General features: G+C 43.1%; 1 protein-coding gene across 3 annotated transcripts in view; it reads left to right on the top strand.

The window, feature by feature from the left end:
* LOC126262714 (inactive dipeptidyl peptidase 10) overlaps nt 1-15,944 on the top strand; it is a 1,533,490-nt gene that overhangs the window by 1,242,874 nt on the left and 274,672 nt on the right. The window lies entirely within an intron of this gene.

The raw sequence follows: 15,944 nt of genomic DNA, 5'->3' as shown, positions 1-15,944 counted from the left end.
ACAAGGTGTTTCCGTAAGAACAGGCAAAATCGTAACTGGACGTAGAGAATGCTTCACTGAACAATTTGAAATAGGGAGCCTAGAGTCGGAGAAGCCAGCTTAAGTAGATATGGAGGAAAACTTGTCTACCGCTTTGTTTAGGCTTACTGTTTACCAGCTTATTTGCAACTAACATACGTACAAGTTTACACGTACTGTACTGTTTATATACATCTATATTCCTTATTTCCCGCAAGGAAACAAGGAGACGAGCCTGGTTACCAAGAAGCTATGATACAGGTTTTGTTCACTTTACTTGTTGATAAGGTGGCTCTGTGGTACCGCAGTTACATTGACCCATGACAGAATGTGCTATGAATCAACGACAAACTCATTCGTTACTCAGCGCTATAAATAGACTTACAGCACAATACGACGGATCAGCACCAGTACAGTATTTGCTGGTCTTTGGATTGGAAGGGGACGTCCTGTTCCATGGCCTGCGAGGTCACCTGATCTGAATCACCCTGATTATTTACTATGGGGATACGTAAAGTCACTTGTGTGTGAGACCCCAGTGGATACGGAGATGGAATTAGTTGACACAGTTGTAGCTGCCTGTGACGTGATTCGAAACACACCACGGATGTTTGTCGGAGTGCATCTGAATCTTGTTCTCCAATGTCATGCTTGCATGTACAGGGATTTCTCCTTCACTTCCACAGGGCAGCCCTGGTCGTTCTCAAGTGAGTATACAGCGTGGTCCATTGATCGTGACTGGGCCAAACATCTCACGAAATAACCGTCAAACGAAGAAACTACAAAGAACGAAACTTGTCTAGCTTGAAGGGGGAAACCAGTTGGCGCTATGGTTGGCCCGCTAGGTGGCGTTGCCGTAGGTCAAACGGATATCAACTGCGTTTTTTAAAATAGGTATGCCCATTTTTGTTACATATTCTTGTAGTACGTAAATAAATATGAATGTTTTAGTTGAACAACTTTTTTCGCTTTTTGATAGATGGCGCTATAATAGTCACAAACATATGGCTCACAATTTTAGACGAACAGTTGGTAACAGGTAGGTTTTTTAAATTAAAATACAGAACGTAGGTAAGTTCGAACATTTTATTTCGGTTGTTCCAATGTGATACATGTACCTTTGTGAACTTATCATTTCTGAAAACGCATGCTGTTACAGCGTGATCATTTTCAGCATTTATTGCATTAATGTGGTATTTACAGGTAATCACGCTGCAACAGCATGCGTTCTCAGAAATGATAAGTTCACAAAGGTACATGTATCACATTGGAACAACCGAAATAAAATGTTCCAACTTACCTACGTTCTGTATTTTAATTTAAAAAACCTACCTGTTACCAACTGTTCGTCTAAAATTGTGACTATTATAGCGCCATCTATCACAAAGCGAAAAAAGTGGTCCAACTAAAACACTCATATTTGTTTACGTACTACACGAATATGTAACAAAAAATGGGGGTTCCTATTTAAAAAAAAACAGTTAATATCCGTTTGACCTATGGCAGCCGGCCGCGGTGACCGTGCAGTTCTAGGCGCTGCAGTCCGGAACCGCGGGTCTGCAACGGTCGCTGGTTCGAATCCTGCCTCGGGCATGGATGTGTGTGATGTCCTTAGGTTAGTTAGGTTTAAGTAGTTCTAAGTTCTAGGGGACTGATGACCTAAGATGTTAAGTCCCATAGTGCTCAGAGCCATTTTGAACCTATGGCAGCGCCATCTAGCGGGCCAACCATAGCGCCACCTGGTTTCCTCGTTCAAGCTAGACGAGTTTCGTTCTTTGTAGTTTTTTCGTTTGATGCTTATTTCGTGAGATATTTGGCCCAGTCATTATTAATCGACCACCCTGTATATACGGCGTAGGAACAGTGGCGCCTCGTTGGTATTCATTCTAGGTGTTCACAAAGTTTTATATTCAAGTATATATGAGAGTGCGAATTAATAGCATCTGCTGTCTAATAGTTACTCTTATCAACAGATTTATACAGCTTCAGCAGCTTTCATTATAATAACAATAATAATAATAATAATAATATTCATAATTTTCCTGAAAAAGGAAGAATTGTTTTTGTGGAATTTTGTTCTTTTGCACATAATTAAGGATAGTTTATGGCAAGAACGAAATAATGTTTAATCTTTCGCTACTCACCGTTTCGCATTTTTGCGTAAGTGGGCGTTTCCGTACTTTTTAATTTTTTCGGAAAAATGGACAAGATCCGCAATTCGTGTATTAGTTAACGAATTGCCTTCTGGGCTGAATATCAGACATTCTTCCGTTGCATCTAGACAACAACTGACGCTTATTATACACTTCTTTGTTAAATGTTCGCTTGTAGTCACGCTTATTTGATTTCGTCACTTCCTCAGCCAACGGATCTGGTCTGGAATGCCCTAGTCTTTTGCGGCTAACTTTTCCTAGTAACTTCATTTTCTGTTAGCGCTTAACACAGTTGATGTTGACACTCCACAGGAAACTCCATTCCTGCACAGCAGAAAACCAACTTCAAATACAAACTGCCGTCTGCGGAAATGCTTGAATTCAGTTAATGCTATCTACCAACAAGGTCACTTGACTGGAACACAAATGAGGCGCTGAGTGCCATAAGAGCCACAAGCACACAGTCATCGACCCCCATATTTAAGTGAATATCAGAGACATCTGTGAGACACCTTTTCGTGAATGTTCAGATACACATGCAATATAGGCCCACAGTACAGATAAACCTGACCCACCATAAGATGAACAGATGGCAGGAGCATAATCAAATGCTACTACAGCCTCACAATCGACGACGATGTGCTTCAAGGTTCTCAGCGCCTCAAATGGATTACTCTAGGACAGAATTCAAAACTTATTGTACTATACCTCATTCACAGTCTCACAAAATAGGGCTTTCTGTCAGCATAACTACAACATACACTGTTGTCCGATCTAATTTCACTATATAGTGAGTGAATTCGCATATCTGCGGAGTATGCTGCAGCCTAGTGGGGTGCATGGCGAACTTAGATAAAAGTCTGCTGCAGCAGGCTACCGCCTGGTGGCACTGACATCAACTTGTCCTTCAGTGATATGGGGCTAGCAGCGAACGCAGTGACCTGTGCACATTGTTTATCAAATCCGTATTTATTTGCCCCGTAAGACAATTACGCATGCACCGAAGCTCCTTAAAACATGCACAAGTGGAGGCTTGCTCGCGACCCTGTTAAGTTTCACCGAGTATAGAGCAGCAACATGTAGCGCAGCGCTGTAGATCTATTGCCGTGTATTTCAGTTTACCGCATCTACATTATGTTTAATTACATTCAAAGAAAAATAACCAATAAACCTGCCAGGTGTCAAAAGTTAGTGTTTTCACGTGCTCTTGTGCTCTTAGACAGCAGCTACCACTCGATAGGAATAATAAACAACACGCGATAGTTCAGTTGCCAGAGTTTATAAAATTTGGTCGTATAACAATGTGAAGCAGTTCTGTGAGCGGTACTTGCCATTCCTTAACACTTTGTGGTTTAGCATTCTGGGCGAATTGGATCTCATCGACTTCTGGAATTAGCTGTTCCGCTCGTAAGCTGCGATGCATTCAACGTTCATTGCTGAAAGAGCAGCGACCAAAGATCGCTTTACAACTGCGAATGACTCTCATATCAAAGACCTTAAGGTGCGATTGATTTACTTGCCATAATCATACAGAGTCATTTTCTTCACAGTTATAGAAATTGAATATATGCACGTGGACATAAATTTCCTAGAACTGTACTTCGCAATTCTAAAAAGAAAAAAAAAAAGAATTCGCCTTTGTCGATTCGTGAACTCTTCGAAGCATAAAACAGTTGCAGGCTGTTCATGGTAGCGTGGAGGTCAGGTAACTGCACGGTCGCTGGTTCGAATCTCGCAAGTAATAGTGTTTATTTTTTAATTTTGTTTAAATTCCATATTTATTAACAAATATAAATATTAATTAACAAATATTCAATAATAATTTTCTATGAAAATAATAGATTTTTATTTTTAATTACTGGATATATCAAAATAAATTAATATTTTATACAGGCATGCAAAATGTCTTGTTTCTGGATAGTTACATTAGCTTATTTACATTAAAAATATCATTCAGTGTTTATAAACAGAACAACATTTGATTTATGTTTGCCGTTTCGCATTTTTGCACCACGTTTTAATTTATTATGAATACTGCTATTTCATGCAGTTAGTAATCAAATTAAAAATGAACATATATTTTTTATTAAAAAGTATGACTCAGTATTTGTTAATTGACATTCGTATAGTTAAAATATATTTCAATTGAATAGAAGTTAAAAATACGTTGTTACATACTAGTTTCGAGTTAGCGACCGCATAACTGCCAGTGCTTTACGGTACAAATTGACGTCGACTTTGTTTATAGTTAGCAAAAGTTTTTTTACTAACAGTGCTAGCAAATCCTTTGATTTTCAAAGGCGATTTTTTCGAGTTTTTTTGAGAACTGCATCGTACTGTTTCAAGGAACTGATGTCCGGGCACAGTGATTCAAATCCTATCAGCATGTGCAGAAATGAAGAGAGCACAACAGTCTGTGAGGTGCGCTTGTTAGTTGCAGTGCATTGGGCCGGTGCAGCTCATATATTCCAAAGAATCCTTACCACCACTTAAAATGTAGGGAATGAAAACATTGGTGCGATCACTGCGTCGTTACAGGACGTGCTGAAATTTCATGCTTATAGACCAGAATGCTCTGTCAGTTCACTGGGCCTCCCCCAGTTGGCTCTCTGTGGGTGACACATTGTATATGCCCCGACATGGTGCTAGATCGGGCGCGACTACAGCAGTGCTGGCGACAGGACCTCCCGCACAGCTGCAGTGGACTTGGCGCGGTCGCTTCACTAGGCTTATTAACCAATCATATAACGCGATTTTGTGTACAGAGAGGTTCATAAAAATGTAGACACGCTTTGATAGTCGATATTACTGGAACAAAATAACATACCATTAGAATTCTTGCGCTGGGGGAAGGTTATTTTGTGTGTTCAAATGGACTGTGCGGCTGATCCCGGCGGCGGAGGTTCGAGTCCTCCCTCGTGCATGCGTGTGTGTGTTTGTCCTTAGGATAATTTAGGTTAAGTAGTGTGTAAGCTTAGGGACTGATGACCTTAGCAGTTGAGTCCCATAATACAGGGTGATTCAAAAAGAATACCACAACTTTAAAAATGTGTATTTAATGAAAGAAACATAATATAACCTTCTGTTATACATCATTACAAAGAGTATTTAAAAAGGTTTTTTTTCACTCAAAAACAAGTTCAGAGATGTTCAATATGGCCCCCTCCAGACACACGAGCAATATCAACCCCATACTCCAACTCGTTCCACACTCTCTGTAGCATATCAGGCGTAACAGTTTGGATAGCTGCTGTTATTTCTCGTTTCAAATCATCAATGGTGGCTGGGAGAAGTGGCCGAAACACCATATCCTTAACATACCCCCATAAGAAAAAATCGCAGGGGGTAAGATCAGGGCTTCTTGGAGGCCAGTGATGAAGTGCTCTGTCGCGGGCTGCCTGGCGGCCGATCCATCGCAGACAGTGCTTGAACCAATTTCAGACGATAAGGTTTCATAACTAACCTTTTTCGTAGGACTCTCCATACAGTTGATTGTGGAATTTGCAGCTCTCTGCTAGCTCTGCGAGTCGATTTTCCTGGGCTGCGAACAAATGCTTGCTGGATGCGTGCTACATTTTCATCACTCGTTCTCGGCCGTCCAGAACTTTTCCCTTTGCACAAACACCCATTCTCTGTAAACTGTTTATACCAACGTTTAATACACCACCTATCAGGAGGTTTAACACCATACTTCGTTCGAAATGTACGCTGAACAACTGTCGTCGATTCACTTCTGCCGTACTCAATAACACAAAAAGCTTTCTGTTGAGCGGTCCCCATCTTAGCATCAACTAACGCTGACACCTAGTCAACAGCGCCTCAAGCGAACAAATGTACAACTAAATGAAACTTTATAGCTCCCTTAATTCGCCGACAGATAGTGCTTAGCTCTGCCTTTTGTCGTTGCAGAGTTTTAAATTCCTAAAGTTGTGGTATTCTTTTTGAATCACCCTGTATTTCACACACATTTGAACATCTGTGTTCAAGGTGACCCCCATTAGCAGCCAAAGAACGTCGATGCCGCTGAACTGTTGACCGAACTACGGCTGTCAGTGCTGCTGGCATGATAGCTGCACAGGCCGCCTCGATGGTTTCTCGGAGCTCGTTCAGTACAGGTGGCGTCTCTTGATAAGTCCCCATAGATAGAAGTCAAGATGTGTAAGGACTTTTCAACCTATCCATCGTCCATGTAGATTTTCATCCAAGTTGCTCTGATATCTCTGTGGTAGTAACTCGGACCGCCATCTTATTATAGGAAAAATCTTTTATTTCCAAACACCTCTCGGATGGCGGGTAAAACCGATGTTTGCATCGTATGAAGACACACCTCGCCAGTTATGCTACCTTCAAAGAAGAATGGGCGATGACAGACCGCACCACACATTAACACCCGGTAGATGGACATGTTTGTTTACGTGAACATCAGGTTTTTCAGGAGACCAAAACATGCAGTTGTGGCGGTATACCGTACCGTTCAGTTTTAATAGCGCCTTGTCAGACCAGATAACCATCCCAGCAAACTGTTCATCCTAGCGAAGCATGTCTTCAAACCACTCGCAGTACTCCAGCCTTCGGTCCAGGTCGTCCTCGTTCATAGCGTGCAGCGATCGTGAAACGTATACTTTCCACTTTGCAGCCTTCAGAATACGTCGTTCGCTCGATCGGCTCACCTCGCTTTCGTGTGCAAACCTCCTTCACAGATTTTTGAGGTGGCCTAGTGAAATGTTGCAACGCAGCAGCGCCGGAAACTGGACTGGTTGATGTTTTTGGTTTGCCAGACCTCTCCTTGTGCACATCATGAACAGTAGCGTCAGCTTCAAATGTATCCAGAATACGATAAATTGTTGTACGTGTTGGTGGCTGAGTTCGTACACATTACGACATTGCCATTGTACCTACATCACTTCCAATACCACTTCAATATAGCCTTGCGTTGCTCAAACAACAATCTCATTTCATTCAGTCATCTCCTGGAAAACGCGTGCCAAGACCTGTTGAGAAAACAATGGATTACGGCACCGTGCAAAATTGCAACTATGTGTCATTTTATTCCAAAGACATGTTGTTATGGTCTTAAGTCCTGAGACTGGTTTGATGCAGCTCTCCATGCTACCCTATCCTGTGCAAGTTTCTTCATCTCCCAGTACCTACTGCAACCTACATCCTTCTGAATCTGCTTAGTGTACTCATCTCTTGGTCTCCCTCTACGATTTTTACCCTCCACGCTGCCCTCCAATGCTAAATTTGTGATCCCTTGATGCCTCAGAACATGTCCAACCAACCGGTCCCTTCTTCTCGTCAAGTTGTGCCACAAATTCCTCTTCTCCCCAATTCTATTTAATACCTCCTCATTAGTTATGTGATCTACCCATCTAATCTTCAGCATTCTTCTGTAGCACCACATTTCGAAAGCTTCTATTCTCTTCTTGTCCAAACTATTTATCGTCCATGTTTCACTTCCATACACGGCTACACTCCATACAAATACTTTCAGAAACGACTTCCTGACACTTAAATCTATACTCGATGTTAACAAATTTCTCTTCTTCAGAAACGCTTTCCTTGCCATTGCCAGTCTACATTTTATATCTACTTCGACCATCATCAGTTATTTTGCTCCCCAACTAGCAAAACTCCTTGACTTCTTTTAGTGTCTCACTTCCTAATCTAATTCCCTCAGCATCACCCGATTTAATTCGACTACATTCCATTATCCTCGTTTTGCTTTTGTTGATGTTCATCTTATATCCTCCTTTCAAGACACTGTCCATTCCATTCAACTGCCCTTCCAAGTCCTTTGCTGTCTCTGACAGAATTACAATGTCATCGGCGAATCTCAAAGTTTTTATTTCTTCTCCATGGATTTTAATACCTACTCCGAATTTTTCTTTTGTTTCCTTTACTGCTTTCTTCTGTTTGCTTGCTCAATATACAGATTGAATAACATTGGGGAGAGGCTACAACCCTGTCTCACTCCCTTCCCAACCACTGCTTCCCTTTCATGCCCTTCGACTCTTATAACTGCCATTTGGTTTCTGTTCAAATTGTAAATAGCCTTTCGCTCCCTGTATTTTACCCCTGCCACTTTTGGAATTTGGAAGAGAGTATTCCAGTCAACATTGTCACAAGCTTTCTCTAAGTCTACAAATGCTAGAAACGTAGGTTTGCCTTTTATTAATCTTTCTTCTAAGATAAGTCGTAAGATCAGTATTGCCTCACGTGTTCCAATATTTCTACGGAATCCAAACTGATCTACCCCGATGTCAGCTTCTACCAGTTTTTCCATTCGTCTGTAAAGAATTCGTGTTAGTATTTTGCAGCTGTGACTTATTAAACTGATAGTTCGGTAATTTTCACATCTGTCGACACCTGCTTTCTTTTTCGATTGGAATTATTATATTCTTCTTGAAGTCTGAGGGTACTTCGCCTGTCTCATGCATCTTCCTCACCAGATGGTAGAGTTTTGTCAGGACTGGCTCTCCCTAGGCCGTCAGTAGTTCTAATGGAATGTTGTCTACTGCCGGGACCTTGTTTTGGCTCAGGTCATTCAGTGCTCTGTCAAACTCTTCACGCATTATCGTATCTCCCATTTCATCTTCATCTACATTCTCTTCCATTTCTATAAAATTGTCCTCAAGTACATCGCCCTTGTATAGACCCTCTATATACTCCTTCCATCTTTCTGCTTTCCCTTCTTTGGTTAGATCTGGGTTGCCATCTGAGCTCTTGATATTCATACAAGTGGTTGTCCTTTCTCCAAAGGTTTCTTTAATTTTCCTGTAGGCAGTATCTATCTTACCCCTAGTGAGATAAGCCTCTACATCCTTACATTTGGCCTCTAGCCATCCCTGCTTAGCCATTTTGCGCTTCCTGTCGATCTCATTTTTGAGACGTTTGTATGCCTTTTTGCCTGCTTCATTTACTGCATTTTTATATTTTCTCCTTTCATCAATTAAATTCAATATTTCTTCTGTTACCCAAGGATTTCTATTAGCCCTCCTCTTTTTACCTACTTGATCCTCTGCTGCCTTCACTACTTCATCCCTCAGAGCTACCAATTCTTCTTCTACTGTACTTCTTTCCCCCTCTGCTCTCAATTGTTCCCTTATGCTCTCCCTGAAACTCTGTACAACCTCTGGTTTAGTCAGTTAATCCAGATCCCATCTCCTTAAATTCCCACCTTTTTGCAGTTTCTTCAATTTTAATCTGCAGTTCATAACCAATAGATTGTGGTCAGAGTCCACATCTGCCCCTGGAAATGTCTTACAATTTAAAACCTGGTTCCTAAATCTCTGTCTTACCATTATATAATCTATCTGATACCTTTTAGTATCTACGGGATTCTTCCATGTATACAACCTTCTTTTATGATTCTTGAACCAAGTGTTAGCTATGATTAAGTTATGCTCTGTGCAAAATTCTACCAGACGGCTTCCTCTTTCATTTATTCCCCCCAATCCATATTCACCTACTATGTTTCCTTCTCTCCCTTTTCCTACACTCGAATTCCAGTCACCCATGACTATTAAATTTTCGTCTCCTTTCACTATCTGAATAATTTCTTTTATCTCATCATACTTTTCATCAATTTCTTCGTCATCTGCAGAGCTAGTTGGCATATAAACTTGTACTACTGTAGTAGGCATTTTCTTCGTGTCCTGCCTCTGGCATGGATGTTTGTGATGTCCTTAGGTTAGTTAGGTTTAACTAGTTCTAAGTTCTAGGGGACTAATGACCTCAGCAGTTGAGTCCCATAGTGCTCAGAGCCATTTGAACCATTTGCTTCGTGTCTATCTTGGCCACAATAATGCGTTCACTATGCTGTTTGTAGTAGCTTACCCGCACGCCTATTTTTTTATTCATTATTAAACCTACTCCTGCATTACCTCTATTTGATTTTGTATTTATAACCCTGTTCACCTGACCAAAAGTCTTGTTCCTCCTGCCACCGAACTTCACTAATTCCCACTATATCTAACTTTAACCTATCCATTTCCCTTTTTAAATTTTCTAACCTGCCTGCTCGATTAAGGGATCTGACATTCCACGCTCCGGTCCGTAGAACGGCGGTTTTCTTTCTCCTGAAAACAACGTCCTCTTGAGTAGTCCCCGCCCGGAGATCCGAATGGGGGACTATTTTACCTCCGGAATATTTTACCCAAGAGGACTCCATCATCATTTAATCATATAGGAAAGCTGCATGCCCTCGGGAAAAATTATGGCTGTAGTTTCCCCTTGCTTTCAGCCGTTCGCAGTACCAGCACAGCAAGGCCGTTTCGGTTAGTGTTAAAAGGCCAGATCAGTCAATCATCCAGACTGTTGCCCCTGCAACTACTGAAAAGGCTGCTGCCCCTCTTCAGGAACCACACGTTTGTCTGGCCTCTCAACAGATACCCCTCCGTTGTGGTTGTACCTACGGTACGGCCATCTGTATCGCTGAGGCACGCAAGCCTCCCCACCAACGGCAAGGTCCATGGTTCATGGGGGGTCCAAAGACATTAACTGTCAAAAAGTGTCTACTCTTTTCTGGACCCCTCCGTACATGTTAATGGCAACGCCGCAGTGTTGTCGCTGGTGAAAGATGGCAATAGTACTGCCAGCTGTCAGGGAACTCCTCCCGCCGACTCTACTAAACAGGTTTACAGGTAGTTCAGGACACAACGAGAGACGCTATTCCAATCACGAGTTTCTGAATAAACGAGAGATACTGTGTTGAATAGCGGGCGCTACAGTCGCCACAGCGAATGGAGTAGTTTCTGTGGCTGGCGACTGGGATATCAATACTACTTGCATTCGCCATAAGAGCGACATTTGAGCGCAGCGTGGAAAAGTCGCCTTATATCAGTAGACTGATCGGGGTTATTTCTTGATTGTGCGATGCGTGGGACATTCCAGTCCCGAGATCGTGAAGAGGGCACCGCCTGTTCAGTTATCCGGGAAAATCTCACCTCCAGCATCAAACCGTCGTTGGCTGCGATTTGTTGATCCCTGGGGTATTCATCGACCATCGCGGATTGCAACAGTGGAACATCGCCAACCCATTCCTGGTCAGCAACAGGTGAGCTAGTGCTTGAACGTTCGGAATTCCCTCCTGGCTATACGGTGGAAGCAACACGTGTGACTCTGTGCACCGAACGTCACGCGACACAGAGATTACGAGTGGTGCTAGAACACTGCCTTCCCATGCCCGAAGTTTCGTAAGAGTTCCCTTGCACTAAAACATTTAATATCTCACGCACGCAATTTGCTGATATAATATACAACAGAATTTAAAAGAAAATGGAAGATCTGGTAGGTGGCGAGGAATCTGGCTTTAGGAAAACTGAATTCACCAGAAAGGCAGTTCAGACCTATATTCTGCGAACGACTGCGAAACGCATGGCAGAGGATACGTCCCATTGTAAAAGTTATTAGGGCTTTTTCCCATTTCATTGACGTATGGAGCGCGGGAAGAGCGATTGCTTAAACGCCTATGTACATCCTGTGATTGGTCTAATATTTTCTATGTGATCCCTACTGGAGCGATAGGTAGAGGGTTGTAGTATATTCCTAGATTCATCAAGTTTCGTTCTAGGTACTTTCTAAGTACGTAATTTTCATGAGATAGTTTGCGTCTATCTTAAAGCGTCTGTCAATTCAGTTCTTTCAGCATCTTCGTGACACTCTGCCATGGTCGAAAATACCTCTGACCATTTGTACTGCCATTTGTTTACCTTTTCTATATCCCCTGTTACTCCTGTTTGGTATGAGTCCCACACACCTGAATAATGTTCTAGGATGTGTCGCACCAGTTTTCTTTTACGCTGTCTGCTTTCTAGACTGATTGGTTCCTCTAGTATTCTACCAGTGAAGCGCAGTCTGCCACCTGCTATTCCTACGACTGCTCCCATATGCTCATTCCATTTCATATCCTCAAAGAGTATTGCACCCAGTACTTGTATGAGTTGGCCGGTTCCAACAGTGACTCATTTATATTGTAGTCATTGCATATTATGTTTTTTAGTATTGTGAAATGCACAACTTGACATTCCTGAACATTTAAAGCAAGTTGCCAATCGTTGCATCACTTTCAATTCTTATCAAGATCTAACTGAATATTGTGCAGCTTCTTTCAAACAGTACTTCATTATAGATAAATGCATCATCTGCGAAGTGTCTGAATTTACTATTTATAATGTCCGCAAGGTCATTAATGTACATGAACTTCAACGGTTCCCATACACTTTCCTCTGACACACCGAAAGTTATTTCTACGCTTGTCGATGGCTCTCCGTTCTAGATGACATGCTGTGTCCTCCCTACCAAAAAATAACCAATCCAGTCCAAAATTTCGCTTGGTACTTCATATGATTGTAATTTTAATAGATATGGTACTCAGTCAAATGCTTTTCTGAATTCCAGAGATATTGCATGTACCTGACTGCCTTGAACCATTGCTTTCAGTAAGACCCTTGAGCAACGAGTGAGTTGGGTTTCACAGGAAGAATGTTTTCGTCATGACTGGTATGAAGATGTCATCCTGGTATAGATACCTTATTAAGTTTGAGGTCATACTAGGCGCAAGGTGGTCAAAATCGTCACAAAAGCCATTGTAAGATGCAGGGAAAGATGGATAATAAGTCGTTTCTACGAGAACCAAGAGGGCACAATAAGAATGCATAACAAGTGCTCGGATTAAAAATGGCATGAGGCAAAGACACAACCTTTCTCTCCTACAGTTCTCATGGAAGAAGAACTGACGCAAATAAAGGAATGTATTTTAAGTAGGATTAAAATTCAGGGTGAAATAGACAAAAAGAATAAATTCGATGACGACATTGCTGTCGTCTGTGGAAGTGACGATGCATTATAACATTGGTGAATGCAATTAACAATTTAATGATCACAGAATGTGGGTTGGAAACAAGCCACAGAAATATTAAAGTAATGAGGAGCCAAAAAATGAAATTAGTGGTAAACTTAACATCAAAGTTGCAACCATGTAGTCGACGAAGTGGAGGAATTCTATAACTCCGGAAGCAAATAAAGGAAAGAAGGAAATATAATAAGCAGACTAGCAAGAGAAAGAAGGCTTTCTCGCTAAAATAAGTTGTTAGTATTACAGACCTTAATTTCGGAAAGAAATTTCTGAAAAAGTGTATTTAGAGCACAGTATTGAATGGAAGTGAATTACTGTTTGCGGGAAAACTGGGAAATAATAGAATCATAGTTTTGAGATGTGGTTTTATTGATGGCTATTGGCAGTTAATGGAAATGATAAGATAAATAAGGAGGGTTTCTGCAGAATTAGCGAGGAAAAGAATGTGTGTGAAAGACTGACTCGAAGAGGGGGCAAGATGGTAAGATATGTGTTAAGAGATCAAAGACAAACTTCCACGGTACTAGAAGGAGCAGTAGAGGCGAAAAATTATAGGGAAAGACAGACATTGCAATATACACTCCTGGAAATGGAAAAAAGAACACATTGACACCGGTGTGTCAGACCCACCATACTTGCTCCGGACACTGCGAGAGGGCTGTACAAGCAATGATCACACGCACGGCACAGCGGACACACCAGGAACCGCGGTGTTGGCCGTCGAATGGCGCTAGCTGTGCAGCATTTGTGCACCGCCGCCGTCAGTGTCAGCCAGTTTGCCGTGGCATACGGAGCTCCATCGCAGTCTTTAACACTGGTAGCATGCCGCGACAGCGTGGACGTGAACCGTATGTGCAGTTGACGGACTTTGAGCGAGGGCGTATAGTGGGCATGCGGGAGGCCGGGTGGACGTACCGCCGAATTGCTCAACACGTGGGGCGTGAGGTCTCCACAGTACATCGATGTTGTCGCCAGTGGTCGGCGGAAGGTGCACGTGCCCGTCGACCTGGGACCGGACGGCAGCGACGCACGGATGCACGCCAAGACCGTAGGATCCTACGCAGTGCCGTAGGGGACCGCACCGCCACTTCCCAGCAAATTAGGGACACTGTTGCTCCTGGGGTATCGGCGAGGACCATTCGCAACCGTCTCCATGAAGCTGGGCTACGGTCCCGCACACCGTTAGGCCGTCTTCCGCTCACGCCCCAACATCGTGCAGCCCGCCTCCAGTGGTGTCGCGACAGGCGTGAATGGAGGGACGAATGGAGACGTGTCGTCTTCAGCGATGAGAGTCGCTTCTGCCTTGGTGCCAATGATGGTCGTATGCGTGTTTGGCGCCGTGCAGGTGAGCGCCACAATCAGGACTGCATACGACCGAGGCACACAGGGCCAACACCCGGCATCATGGTGTGGGGAGCGATCTCCTACACTGGCCGTACACCACTGGTGATCGTCGAGGGGACACTGAATAGTGCACGGTATATCCAAATCGTCATCGAACCCATCGTTCTACCATTCCTAGACCGGCAAAGGAACTTGCTGTTCCAACAGGACAATTAACGTCCGCATGTATCCCGTGCCACCCAACGTGCTCTAGAAGGTGTAAGTCAACTACCCTGGCCAGCAAGATCTCCGGATCTGTCCCCCATTGAGCATGTTTGGGACTGGATGAAGCGTCGTCTCACGCGGTCTGCACGTCCAGCACGAACGCTGGTCCAACTGAGGCGCCAGGTGGAAATGGCATGGCAAGCCGTTCCACAGGACTACATCCAGCATCTCTACGATCGTCTCCATGGGAGAATAGCAGCCTGCATTGCTGCGAAAGGTGGATATACACTGTACTAGTGCCGACATTGTGCATGCTCTGTTGCCTGTGTCTATGTGCCTGTGGTTCTGTCAGTGTGATCATGTGATGTATCTGACCCCAGGAATGTGTCAATAAAGTTTCCCCTTCCTGGGACAATGAATTCACAGTGTTCTTATTTCAATTTCCAGGAGTGTATATCCAAAATAGGTGGGCGAAGGCTTGAAGTGTGATTGCTGTTCTGAGATGAAGAGTTGGCACAGGAACGGAGTTCGTGGCAGACTGCATCAAATCATACAAAAGAGACTGATAACACGAAAATAAATATGTGTACACGCTTACGACGGGGTACGAGTAAATCAAAAACCGTATCCAGCTTACCAAAGAGAAACATGTGATGAACTGGACACTGTTGTGTCCGTAGTTGGTATAAGGGAACATGTTCAGCTAAGAACACTCCAAAGAGAAGGGGGCAGGAGGAGTTGGATAGAGAGTCGGGGAGGATGAGATAAACACAGGGGCCGGGGGGGGGGGGGGGCGAGAAAGGAACGAGCACAGAGGGGAGAAAGGAAATGGGCATAGAGAGTGCGAGAACGGGATCGACAAAGAAAGGAGAAAAGGAAACGGTCAAATAGATGAGGAGGAAGGGAAATGTAGGAGTCATAGGGAAGTTTCATATCCCTTCTTACTATTAACCCTCTATACTTATACGACGTGACGTCGTCAAGAATTTCAGCACCAACCTTATACTTACATTCTATCGGGCTCCTTCTATTTATTACACGCTTTGACGTACGCTTATTAATATTTAAAGGGAGTTAGCATTCATTACATTAAGTGCAAATTTTTCTCACGTCTTTCTGCAATTTTTACGATCGTCCAGTGGCGATGCTACCCTGTACACTGTACGACATCGTCAGTGAACAATCTTATAGTGCTGCTTATCGTTTATACACTGAACGGCCAAAGTGACTGGTGCACCTGCCAAATATCGTGTAGGGCCCCCGCAAGCACGCACAAGACCAGCAGCACGACATGGTATGGGCTCAACTAATGTCTGAAGTAGTGCTGGAAGAAATTATCACCATGACTCCTGTAGGGTTGTCCGTAA

Source organism: Schistocerca nitens, chromosome 6 (assembly GCF_023898315.1).
Source record: "Schistocerca nitens isolate TAMUIC-IGC-003100 chromosome 6, iqSchNite1.1, whole genome shotgun sequence".
Lineage (NCBI taxonomy): Eukaryota > Metazoa > Arthropoda > Insecta > Orthoptera > Acrididae > Schistocerca > Schistocerca nitens.
Note: the sequence above shows the minus strand (reverse complement) of the source record. Positions and strands in the feature narration are given on the sequence as shown.